This window comes from Lissotriton vulgaris, chromosome 2_1, assembly GCF_964263255.1.
Source record: "Lissotriton vulgaris chromosome 2_1, aLisVul1.2, whole genome shotgun sequence".
Taxonomy (NCBI): Eukaryota; Metazoa; Chordata; class Amphibia; order Caudata; family Salamandridae; genus Lissotriton; species Lissotriton vulgaris.
Window position 1 is genome coordinate 1,904,983,044 of NC_141687.1, and position 13,350 is coordinate 1,904,996,393.

Genomic DNA, 13,350 nt, shown 5'->3' on the forward strand with positions numbered 1-13,350 from the left:
ACTCCAATTAGGGCTCTTGCCACAACAGGTGCTGTAGTGGTCCTAAGGGGAATAGCTTCAGGATACCTGGTGGCATGATCCACTACCACCAGTATAAACTTGTGCCCTGATGCTGTCTGGGGTTCCATTGGACCAACAATGTCAATCCCCACTCTTTCAAAGGGCACCCCCACCACAGGCATTGGTATAAGGGGGGGCCTTTGTTGTGCCACCTGACTTACCACTGACTTGGCAAGTGACACAGGAGCGACAAAACTCCTTGGTATCCTCATTCATGTGAGGCCAGTGAAAGTGTGAGACAAGCCTGTCCCAAGTCTTTGTCTGGCCTAAGTGACCTGCTAAGGGAATCTCATGGGCCAAGGTAAGAAGGAAACCTCTCTGAGTCAAGGGGATAACCAGCCTCCTGGTCATGCCAGGCTTGGGGTCTCTTGCCTCAGTGTACAGGAGTCCATCCTCCCAGTATACCTTGTGGGTACCTGAGGCGTTCCCAGCAGCCTCAGCAGCAGCCTGCTGTCTGAGGGGTTCAAGGGAAGGGCAGTCTAATTGTTCCTTCCCCAGGTCTTCTCTTGAGGGTCCCCCTGAGCCCAGGAATTCAACTTGATCAAGTTCAAACTCTTTAGGCTCAGTTTCCCTCAGTTCCTGTAGGTCAGCCTCCTCTGAGACTTGATCCTCAACCTGGGGCAAGGGGGAAGGCAATGCCTTAACCCTACTGCTCTTCTTCTTGGAAGGTGTCTGGTCCATTGTTCCAGGATCCAGCACCTGTTCAGTGGGGCATCTTCTGGCCTGTGACCTAGTCACAGCAAGCACATGTGCTGGCAAGCCTAACATCTCCATGTGAATCCTATGCTCCACTTCTGACCATTGTGATGACTCCAAATCATTGCCCAACAAACAATCCACTGGGAGGTCTGAACTAACTACAACCTTCTTTTGGCCAGTTACCCCTCCCCAGGAGAAATCTACAATTGCCATACTATGACTGGTAGTGACATTGCTTGCATTGGTCACCAGGAAATCTGTACCTGGCATGATCTGTCCAGGGTCCACAAAGTTAGGTGTCACCATTGTGACACTGGCACAAGTGTCCCTATAGGCCTGAGCCATTTTTCCATTAATAAAAGGTGTCTGTCTGTATTTGCCCAAAGTATTGGGACTGACATCAGGGGGTATATCCACATCCCCTGTATAGACAAGGACAGCCTGAGTGAGTGTGCCAACTAAGTTGTCATACCCCTCAGAACCCAAGGTTAACCCAACTAGTCCCTTGGGAGGTGCACTACTACTGCTGGCTGAACTAGGGGGCACAGGTGCCTTAGGGGCTGCAGTAGTAGGAGTCTGCCCTCCTTTCTTGGTGCACTCACTAAACCAGTGAGTATTACTTTTACAGTATTGGCACCACCTTTTAGATTGGCCTTCTTGATTCTTCTTTTTCTGGGAAGCCTGACCCCCACCCTCTTTGGGTTGTTGGGGACCTGTTGAAGACTTCTGGTCATTTTGTTCACCCTTAGAATCTTTACCCTTCTGGTCTGCTTTCTTCTGACCACCCTAGTTCTGGCCCTGGTTTTGCTTAACTCTTGTTCTGACCCATCTGTCTGCCTTCTTTCCCAATTCTTGGGGAGAGGTCAGATCTGAGTCAACAAGATGCTGATGCAACAACTGGTTCTGACAATTGTTTAAAATGTGTTCTCTCATGATCAAATTATACAATCCTGTGTAATCAGTAACCTTACTGCCCAGCAACCAGCCCTCCAAAGCCTTAGTGGCACAATCTACAAAGTCAGACCAATCCTGAGACTGAGTTTTCTGGGTATCCCTGAACAGCAACCTGTACTGCTCAGTGGTTAGGCCAAACCCATCAATCAGTGTACTCTTCAGGACTTGGTAATTATTAGCATCCTCAGCTCTAGTAGTGAGGAGCTTGTCTCTACCTTTACCTTCAAAGGAGAGCCACAAGATAGCTGCCCACTGACTCTGGGGGACACACTGTACAGTGCAGGCCCTCTCCAAAGCAGTAATCCATTTGTGGATGTCATCCCCTTGCTTAAAGGGGGGCACTATCTTATTCAGGTGCCTAGTGTCTAAACTCCTGTTTTCCCTTGGGGGAATGCTGCCACCAGTGGGAATTGTCCCACTCAATTCTTGCTCTCTAGCAAAGGCAAGTCTTTCTTTGGCCAGGGCAAGTTCTTCCCTTTCAATCCTCAGATTGACTTCCCTTTCTTTGGCTTCATATACTCTCCTCTGAGGGGATGTCATCCTCCTCTGAGCAGAGGCCTGAGAGCCATTGGTTTGAATGGATCTGTTAGAGCCTCTTGATAGAGACCTAACTCGTCCACTCCCAATGTTATGCTGGCCTGAGAGGGGTCCCAGGGGTCTCCTAGTACCATTCTCATGCCTGCTTAAGTTGTCCCTAGTTAGCTGGCTAACTACTTCTGGACCTTTGTCTGCCTCATCCTCAGATGGCTCTAGATCCTCATCCTCTTCACCTTCTGCAGAGAGATGGATAAGGTCAGGGTCACCTGTGGTTCCCTCTAGGGGAGGCATGTTCCCATCTGGATTAGAAGGGTCTGGGTTACCAGCCCTCCTGGCATCATAAGTCTCTAAGAGACCAATCAGAAAGGGAATTGTGGGGTTAGACCCCTGTTTTAGTTTCCTGGAGGTACACACTTGTCTCATCTCCTGGAAGCTAAGAGCAGCATATCTGGAAGTGACCTGTGGAGGGTCCACTGACACAAGGGGAGACTCAGAGTTTCCTCCTTTGTCTGACATGCTGATTCTAGTGTGGTGTAAGTGATGCACCTACCTACACTATATGTTTGCCTACTGATCCCTTGCTAAGAGTTGCAGCCAAGGTGTGCTAAGCCTTGAGGAGCTACAACAGCTGGTTCAGTAGAACTCAGAGTATTCTAAGCTAAGTTATATGTACCTGAAGTACTTATGTGATCTTTCACAAGATATTCTTAGGATACGTGTGGTAAAACAACAGCAAGCTCAAATCCCAACTGCTGCTCACCAATGTGAGAAGTTGGCCTGATATATAATTTTCACTATTCTAGTGAGCACTTTGTATCAGTCCAAACAACCCTTATGGTGATTGGTTGTAAGTCAACCTTATAGACCAGCTATCCTAGTAGCGTGGATACGAGCAGTCTTCGGGCTAAACTCTAGAGGGCGTGTTAAGCCAGCTGTTATACCATCACATATACCCCTTGAACACCAAGTGAAAGGACACCACACAAGTGTTAGGAAAATAAACAATGTATTTATTAGAATCACAACAGCCCTGTACTCTTTATGAGGACAAGGTACTAAGCACAAAACAAAACTCTTACAAAAATACTTGAGTTCGCACAATTTACACAAATGCCCGAGGGGCACGGGAAACCATATACTACAAAAGTGGAATGCGAAATTACTAGCAGGTAAGTACTGTACTAATAGGCTTTGGAATCGCTAGGACTTGACTACTGAACCTTCAGATTACTAATAGGAGGCCTAGGGGACTCGGGTCCAGAGTGTGCACTCTCACGCGTGATGCGGGACAAAGTCTATGGTAGCTAGGTTTCACAAAGTTAGTGTTCTCGGGCGAACTCGACCTGGTAGGAGGAAAACGAAAGTGGATTCTGACCCTTGGATAGTGAGGCTATGCTGGGGCACCGAAATGCCGAAGTTACCTAGCCCAGGGGCTGCAGCTGCATAGGTCTCAAAAGACGTCGGGAATCCTCGTAGACGGACCAGGAGCCTGAAGAAAGAAGGTGCTGGCAGGCGACCAGTGAAGAGAGTTCGAGTTGATCCAAGCCTGGATCGAAGATGGATGACACCTGAAAGCAGAGGGGACAAAGTTTGTGACTACTATAATAATAATAATAATTCTTTATTCGGTTAATCACGAAGAAAACCATAAAAGAGACAGTCAGCATAAAAAGGTCCATACAAGTACGAGTAAAAAGACATTTCATAGGAACGTTTGTACAGTAAAGGAAAAAACAGCTGACATATGTTTAAAAAGGAGAGGATTTTTGATTTAAAAAGTAATTATTTTTATTCTAGTGCAATTTGCTAAAGGTTTTTTCTATGGTTCATGATACATTTTAAAAAGTTTAAGACCAGGTAACAGACTTCTTCAGACTCTAAGGTTTGCAGTCTAAGAAAGGCCGGTCGACATTGTCTGAGGCCCCATCGCCTACAAAGCGGGAGTATCCAACGTTTTCTGTGAGGTTGGTAAAATTTGCAAAAGATGATGACGTGGATATTAGATTGAATTGATTTCGCATCGCAGGGACACGGAGGCAAGCTTGATTCCCAGGCCTTGTTTGAGGGAAAAGCAACCAGTCTGAAAAAAAGGTTCAGTCTGAGCCTGGTCAGCAGCATCCTCTCATATGTTTTGGTATGCAGAGTAAGGTACGGTTGAATGCCAAAAGTTTGCTGAACTGTGTTCGCGTGAATCACTGAAGGTTTTACAGCCTCGATTGACAATCTTAGTGTTTCCAGATGTCGTAGTGCAAGATCCTTGAGCTCCTTTTTTGAGAGGGCAACAATCGATTCTGGATGAAGATAATATTTTTGAAGGCCAAGGTCAGTAAAAAAGTTTCTAATGTAGCGGAGCCAGTTCAGTCTAAAGGAGTGATCAAGTGACATTGTGTCAGCCACTATCGACTGTGATAGCGTGTTTGCATCCGATGTCCATATACGCCTCCACAAAAGCAATGGCTGGATTTTAAGGAGATCCTGCAAGTAAGGAATTCCCAGTTCCATATGGGAGGCATAGGTTGGTGAACCTTTCGGAGTGACAAGAAGAAATCTTATAAATAGATTTTCAATTTGTGACTACTAGCCAGTAGTCAGGTGGCACCAGGAGGGCACCGGATGGTAGTCACCTCGACTAGGTGAGTGGGCGACGCTGTGCTCTGCAGATCTCACGGACCAGGAGGTGTTGTCGGCGACCAGGATGGAGGAGCGAGCTGTCCCACGATGGATGAAGCTGTCGACGTCGCTGGACCCAGGATTGGGGCAACAAGTCTTGGCTAATTCAAGCCCACGCGGTGGACTCAAAATGGCGTCTGGAGTGGACCAGGAGGGTCCGGGGTGCTCCTCTTTTGGAAGGGAGCAAGGGCCAGTCTGGAGCAACCAGACCAGCAGCAGTGATGTCGTCGGGCGTCGTTAAGAAGGCCACAAGCCAGCGGGCTAGTAGCCAAACAACGCGGTGAGCAGCAAAAAGCAGAAGGGCCCCACGCAGATCATGGAGATGCTGGGAGGCTGATCTTCGGTGCTGGAGCTGCTCAGGGTCGGGGCTTCTCGGACCCCAAAGCACTCACCAGAGGATCCCTCGGCGGTCGTGCTGGAAAGAAGTCGTGCAGTCTTGAAGATAGCCGGTCCCTCGAGGTCTCGTCGCACCCACGGTTCTCAGCTTTGCTGTAGAGGTGGGTAGAGGTCAGAGGTGCCAGGGAAGCCGGTTCTCGTTGAGCTGGGCAGTCGGATTCCGGAGGAAGGACTTGCAGCAGACCGCAGTGTTCTTAAGATGGTGCCTGCGGATGCAGGGTGACTACTCCTTAGTCACAAGGGAGAATCTTGAAGAAGAAATCTTGAAGTCCTTTCGTAGAAAGTTGTGTCTTGATTCCAAAGATGATCTAATTTGGAAGGGTCCCCGCTCCTGCCTTTATCCTAAAGAAAGGGGTGGGTACGCGACTAGGTCCTGCCCTAGGGGTGGGACCAGTAAGGGGGGTGGTTACACCCCTCTCCCATGCCGGACTTTCCCCAGGCCAGGGGCTGGTGTGCCCCTGGAACTGGTTCTAGCCGGTAGATGCGTAGTGAGCACCGGGGTGCCACTCAGCAGTCACCTTCCTGTAAAGCCCTGCCTACCCAGGATACACAAAACCCTGTCTGGGATGGTGCTAGCACCGCCCCTGACAGGAAACCCTTTGTCCAAGCTCTCCTCGCTGGAAGGACTCCCAGCAGCAGGAGGTCAGACTCGTGTCTGTGGTGGCAGCATCCATTTTGTGGAGCTGAGGCTTCGTTTAACTTTAACCAGGGTTCACAGTTACATACATGTTGTGTCCCTCTAGAAGGGTGGGATGCTAACCCCGTCACCAGAATTGGCGAGGGGTTAGTATTCCAATTCGTATGACACCTTACTCGACATGTTTTGATAAAGCAATACCAAAGATAGCATTTAACCGCGAGGATTATAATGCACTTAAGAGTATATGGTATGCGTTATCATGGAACAGCTATTAGGACTTGGTTCTGCAAGCTGCAAACGGGCTCAGCTCATGCCAGAGCACCATTTCACACGATTCCAAGCACTCTGCCTTCAGGATTGTCAAGGCCTGCCATAGGAGTGACTGATAGGAATCTGTGTGTCCATTTTTAGGGTTAGATATAGGTATACTATATCTATAGCAAAGGGTGATTACACCACCTTGCCCCAGCTGTCGTGCAGCCAGTTGTGTCAGATTTAGATGGCCATCCAGGGGTGGCATAATACATGCTTCAGCCCCTGGTAGGCCCTGGGTACACCTATGCCCTGAGTTACAGGGTCTGATAAGGTGGCCCAGTTCCAATTGGATAATGCACCTAAGGCGCACATGTCAATTTAGTGAGAGAACAGCTAGGCTGTGGGTCTGATTGGCAGGCCCACAGCCAGAGAAAGTCGTAAACCAGTGAAACAAAAGCAAAAAATCTGGGTGATCATAGGATTGCAGACCCTACTCTCCTACAATGGCTCCCTCCAAAGACCAAGACTTCTGTCTTTTCTCACGAAGGGGGCGTAGGCCCCCTTTGCCCTTCTTGGGAACCAGAAAGTAGTGGGAGTAACAATCACACCCTACTTCTGGCCCAGGAACACGCTCGATGGCCCCCTTGGCCAAGAGGGCCGTAACTTCCTCTTGCAGAAGATTCAAGTGATCCGCCGACACACGGTGGTACTGAGGTGGCATGGCTGGAGGGGTAGGGAGGGAGGGAGTAGCCCCTTCGGACGATTTGCAGCACCCACCTGTCCGAAGTGATGGTGCGCCCTGCCCCCCACTGGCGTCCTGTGGGCCTGAAAGCTCGGACTAGGAGGGTTTTGAGGTGGATGCTGCGGGGGTGGATGTGGACTGGCCTCGCCGTTGTCCCCGGCACCGACACGGCGGTTGCCACGTCCGCCACCACGCTAGATGTTAGTCTGCGGCCCGTGGCTGGCAGGACATGTGGGGCGCCCCTTCCTTGGCTACGAAAGGAGCGAAAGGCAGCAGTTTGCTGGCACGGGACTGACAGGCCCAAGGACTTGGCAGTAGCCCTGGAGTCCTTAAAGTGCTCAAGCGCACTGTCTGCCTTGTCGCCAAAGAGGCGACGGCCATCAAACGGCATGTCCATAAGGGTGTTTTGGACATCAGCCGATATGTTAGCAGACCTCAGCCAGGCATGGCGACGAATCACCACCGTTGTTGCCATCGCTCTGCCTAGCGAGTGCATTGTATCCAGCCCACATCGGACGGAATACCGTGCCACATCTCGACCCTCCGCAAGGGCTTGGGCGAGTTTAGTCGGGGCCTCCTCCGGACATTGTGGCAGCACATCCGCGACCGTGTCCCACAGAGAGTGGAAATAACGGCCCAAAAGGCACGCAGTGTTAACTGACCGCAACCCAAACTCAGTGAGGAGAAGATCTTCTTACCATACTGTTCGTACCTCTTGAATTCCCGGTCGGGGGGAGCCGTCGAGAATGCGGTCTGGGAATTAAAGGCCTGTATGACCAGGCTCTCGGGAGTGGGATGGGTGGACAGGAAGCAAGGGTCTCACGGGGCCGGGCGGTGGCGTCTGGCCACGTTCCTATCTACAGGGGAACCTGTAGCGGGCTTGGACCAAGTGCCCACAAGAACGTCAGACAAGGCCTCATTTAATAGTAACAGAGGCTCTGAAGAGCTTGCTTGCGGTTTAAGGACCTCAGTGAGGAGGTAAGTCCTCACGGCCGCGACGGGGTGCTCAAGAGCCAAGGCCTTGGCCGCCCGCATCAACACCACACTATAGGCAGCCCCCTCCTCCGTAGCCACGGTAGGAGGGGAGACAAAACCAGTGTCTGGCGAGGTGTCCAGACCACTGGCTTCCCCTAGCTCACCTGCCCAGTCCTGATAAGACTGGCACTCACCTGCCAGAGGGTCCACAGACTCCTCCCAATCTGCCTCGCCACCCATCTCCTGGTGCTCAGGGTCAAATGATGGGCCCGGATCATAGAAGTAAAAGTCTCCTATCGGCGTCGAATGCAGCGTCGAGTGGTGCCGCTCAGGCGTCGGAACAGGGTCGAGGGGAGGACCGGGGACGATGTCGTCCTGGGACGGCGCCGGGGGCGACACCATAGGGGCCGGCGCCTGCGAGGTCATAAGGTCGACCTGCGAGAACCCGGATCCGGAACCGGATCCAGCGGGGCCCTGCGGCGTCGGGACCGCAGTCGCCAACAGCGCAGGGGCCGAAGCACCCGACGGCACCGGAGCCGAAGCACCTGGCCCGCTTGGGCACCCAGTCGGGGCCACTTGGCCCGAAGGCACCGCGGAACCCGACGGAGGAGTGAGCGGCCTCTTGGTGTGAGGAAGGCATCGATCTCCTCCGGTTTCGCGTTCTGCCCAGGGACCGGCGGGTATGGAGCAGGCCGTGACGCCTGCAGCTTCGGAGGAGCAGCGTGGGCGGTGTTGCCCGAACCCCCGGCCGCATCGCGCGAGCGTCGGGGGGAGTCAAAAGAGCAATGTCGCCTCTTCAACTTCTTGTGCCTCTTACCTGAGGACTTGGAGCCCGAGGAGTGGGCACGACTTGTCATCGTGGTGGGGCCTCAGGCAATTTAGACAGCGGCGATGGGGGTCGGTAACCGACATCAGTCGGTTGCAGTCGACGCAGGGTTTGAACCCGGGCATCCCTACCGGCACCGTCGAAATCGTACGACTTCGAAAATTGATAAAAAATGATCGAAAAAGTTTAGTAAAAAAATGACTGAGGGTACCACTTTTTCCGGATCGGTGCTTGCTGGTGCGGAAAAAAGAAGAACTGACATCAGCGCGTGAGGGCGGCGTCTAAGTACTCTGACGTCATCATCCCGGCGCCAACAACGCCGACGACAGACACGGAGCCGCAGACGACGCCTACCGACGCACAGGGGTACTGCTACGCAAAATTTTCCAGATCCAGTCTGACGCCTAGGGATATTCTAAGGTAAGGAATCTTAACACTAACCTGTTTCTTTCAGATACTTGCTTTGTCAGTGTGGCTCACAGACACTCTGCTTTGCTGGGTTTGGCACATGTGCATGGGTTGGTTGTGAGATTGGTGATGTGTGGAAAGGGCCCCCTCTGGGCACATAGCCGACCTACTTGCTGTTTCTAGGTATGCTGCAGTATGCCAAGGTGATCAGGGACATGTTCCAGAGGCATTGTGGGTGTCCCCTGTGCTATACATAATTGTGTACATAATTGTGCATGTGTGCCATTGTGCCCATGTCCCCCCCACCCTTCCCCAGTCCATTGTCGTTGTTGTGGCAGGTCATGTTGAGCAGTGTCTGGTCCCCTAACTCCTGCCACCGTCTCCACACTGATGACTGTGGACACCATTTCCTCCATCTCATCCAGATCCTCCTGTGGCTCTGTCTCCCACCTCCAGTCTGCATTGCTGCCTTCTGGTTGTTGCTGAGTTTCTGCTTGGTTTTGCTCTTCACATCATTCCAGCGCCTCTAGACCTCTTCCATTGTCATCCTCAGCACTCCGACTGCATTCACCTTGTCCACGATGGACTGTTATATTCCATTTTTTGTTGCCAATGACACAGTGGAGGTCACAAACAGTAGTTGATGGTATTCTACCATCTCCGTTATCAGGATCCTGTTTTCCTGCGGACAGAGCCGCGTCTTCCTCTTCTTCTTCTCCTTGCCCTTCCCTGGCCCCATGGTCCCAGGCTGGTCCTCCATGCGGCTTGTGGGGTTCTGGTTGTCCTCTGTACTGGCTCCAGCTCCCTCCATTGTGCTTCGTAGTTGTTTGGGTTTTGTTTCTGGTTTTGTTTCTGCTTTAATAGTGATTTTTCCCGCCTGACGTGTGTGAATTGCAGGCATGGCGCAAATTGTCGCTGATTTTTATATTGCAGTTGGGCCCATTGACACTTTTTTCACGTTCAGCTTTGGATTTTTATCGCCATTACGGTAACTTTATCATGGACATTTGACACATTATCGGGATATTATCGAATGTTACCACTGTGTTGTGAATACAACGTTAACATGGAATAATTTCCCGTGATATATGGCGATATGAAAATTTGCATTAACCTATTTTGGCGATGATTATCGTACGTTCTTGAGAATATCCCCCATAATGTAAGTAAGAACCAAGTTCAAGTCCCACTGATGCATAACGAAAGGAACAGGAGAAAAAAGATGGGCAATGCCCTTAAGAAAGAGATTTACAACAGTGGACTTGAAAAGAGAAGGCTGATCAGGAAGCCTAAGAAAGACTGAAATGGCTGAGAGGTAGCCCTTTAGAGTGCCCAAAACAGAGGCCTCCTGGGCCGAAGAAAGAAGGAACAAGAGAACCTCAGAAAAAGGGGCATAAAGGGGATCCAAAGCCTTTGCTGTGCAGCATGCCACAAATGTGTTCCATCTGCAGGCGTATACCGTCTTAGTGGAGGGACGCATGGCTGCCAAGATAACATCACAGACTTTGGGGGGAAGGTCAAAGGCCATCAACTGTCGCCGCTCAATCTCCACGCAAGGAGGTGCAAACTGGACAGGTTCAGGTGGAGGACCGTCCCCTGCTGCTGCGACAGAAGATCCTCCCGAAGAGGCAGTCTGATCAGAGGATCGATAGCCATGTGTAATAGCTTGGGATACCAGACTCTTCGTGCCACAAAAATGACTGTGGCCAACTCGAGCTTGATCTATCTTCTTTAGCACTCTGGGCAGAAGTGGTATAGGCAGAAAAGTGTACAGAAGTCCGCAACTCCACTTGCGACGTAAAGCGTTGCCTAGCGAGTGCCACCTTGGAAATTCCAACGCACAGAATTGATGACATTGCGCGTTTGTTTCGGTGGCGAATAGCTCTAACCAAGGCTCTACTCACTCCTGAAAGAGACCTTGCAAAACCACCGAGTGAAAATTCCATTCGTGATCCATCATGCACCTGCGGCTGCGTTCGTCCGCTCTGGCATTCAGAGAATCTGCCAGGTGTTGAACCACCAGGGATATGCCCTGATGTTCGGATGTATGTCGTTACTACGCATACTTTTACAACGCATGCCTTTACCAGCAGGTTTTACAACGCAAGTCATTACAACGACTTGTGTTGGGGGGCGCTGGATAGTGAATAGTTTAATTTTTTATTCCAAATCCAGTCCCCGTGGATAGTAGGGAAGGTTTTGGATAGTAAATTAAACTGTTCCCTATCCTACAGCGCCCCCCAGCGCAAGTCGTTGTAACTACTTGCGTTGTAAAAATTGCATGGTAAAGGTACTGCGTGGTAAAAGTTGCGTTGTAAACGCTGTTCCCCTGATGTTCCAGCCATGTCCAAAGACAGAGGGCCTCTTGACATAAGTGTAGGAGAGTAGGGTCTGCAATCCTATGATCACCCCAGATTTTTGCTTTTTTTTGCTCCACTGGTTTACGACTTCTCTGGCTGTGGGCCTGTTAATCAGACCCACAGCCTTGCTGTTCTCTCACTAAATTGACACGTGTACCTTAGGTGCATTTACCAATTGGTACTGGGCCACCTTATCAGACCCTGTAACTCAGGGCATGGGTGTACCCAGGGCCTACCAGGGGTTGCAGCATGTATTATGCCACCCCTGGCTGGCCATCTAAATCTGACACAACTGGCTGCACGACAGCTGGGGCAAGGTGGTGTAATCACCCTTTGCTTTAGATATAGTATACCTATATCTAACCCTAAAATGGACACATGTATTCCTATCAGTCACTCCTATGGCAGGCCTTAACAATCCTGAAGGCATAGTGCTTGGAATTATGTGAGATGGTGCTCTGGCATGAGCTGAGCCCGTCTGCAGCTTGCGGAACCAAGTCCTAATAGCTGTTCTATGATAACGCGTACCATATACTCCTGAGTGCATTTTAATCCTCGCGGTTATTTGCTATCTTTTGAATCGCTTTATCAAAACATCTCGAGTAAGGTGTCATACGAATTGGAATACTAACCCCTCGCCAATTCTGGCGACGGGGTTAGCATTCCACCCTTCTAGAGGGACACGACATGTATGTAACTGTGAACCCCGGTTAAAATTAACTCGAGCCTCAGCATCACAAAATAGATGCTGCCACCACAGACACAAGTCTGACCCCCTGCAGCTGGGAGTCCTTCCAGCAAGGGGAGCTTGGACAAAGGGTTTCCTGTCAGGGGCGGTGCTAGCACCATCCCAGACAGGGTTTTGTGTATCCTAGGTAGGCAGGGCTGAATAGGAACGTGACTGCAAGTGGCACCCTGGTGCTCACTGTGCATCTGCCAGTTTGAACCAGTTCCAGGGGCACACCAGCCCCTGAGCTGGGGAAAGTCCGGCATGGGAGAGGGGTGTAACCACCCCCCTTCCTGGTCCCACCCATGGGCAGGACCTAGTCCCATACCATCCCCTTTCTTTAGTATAAAGGTGGGAGCGTGGACCCTTCCAAATGAGATCATCTTTGAATCCTGAAACTACTTTCTACGAAAGGAACTCAAGACTTCTTCCTAAGATTACTCCCTTGTGACTAAGGAGTAGCCACCCTGCATCTGTGGGCACCAACTAAGAACACTGCGGTTTGCTGCACATCCTTCCTCCGGAACCAGACCGACCAGCACGACGAGAATCGGCTTCCCTGGCACCTCTGACCTCTACCTACATCATCAGTCCAGCTGAGATTCGTGGGTGCGACGAGACCTCGAGGGACCGGCTATCTTCAGAACTGCACTGCGCTTATCCAGCACGAACGCTGAGGGATCCTCGAGTGAGTGCTTTGGGGTTTGAGAATCCCTAACCCTGAGCAGCTCCAGCACCGAAGTCCAGCCCCCCCAGCGTCCACGAGATCTGCGTGGGGCCCTTCTGCTCTTTGCTGCTCACCGCGTTGTCCGGCCACCTGCCTGCTGGCTTGTAGCCCTCTTGACGACGAACGACGACACTTCCATCGCTGGTCTGGTTGCTCCAGACTGGCCCTTGTTCCCCTCTAACAGAGGAGCACCCCGGACTCTCCTGGTCCACTCCAGACGCCATTTTGAGTCCTCCGCGTGGGCTTGCATTCGCCAAGAGTTGTTGCCCCAATCCAGGGTCCAGCATCGTCGACAGCAGATACCTTTGTGGGACAGCTCGCACCTCCATCCTGGTCGCCGACAACGCCTCCTGGTCCGAGAGACTGCAGAGCCC